We start from the raw sequence: 221 nt of genomic DNA on the forward strand, positions 1-221 counted from the left end.
TCTGTTTTTTTGGGGGGATTGTTCTCATATTTATTCTCGTTTCTTTCATGCGCTATGATTTAATATAATATCCTTTCTCTCCAATCTCTCTTTCTCTCTCTCCCTCTCTCTTTCTCTCTAAACTCTGTCTATCTATGTATCTATTTATCTATCTATCTGTCTATTTTTGTCTGTGTCTGTATCTCTCTCTATCTCGCTCTTTTTCACTCTCTGCCTCGCTC

Source organism: Penaeus japonicus, unplaced genomic scaffold, assembly GCF_977035675.1.
Source record: "Penaeus japonicus unplaced genomic scaffold, GWHDUDI00000001_assembly GWHDUDI00000038, whole genome shotgun sequence".
NCBI lineage: Eukaryota > Metazoa > Arthropoda > Malacostraca > Decapoda > Penaeidae > Penaeus > Penaeus japonicus.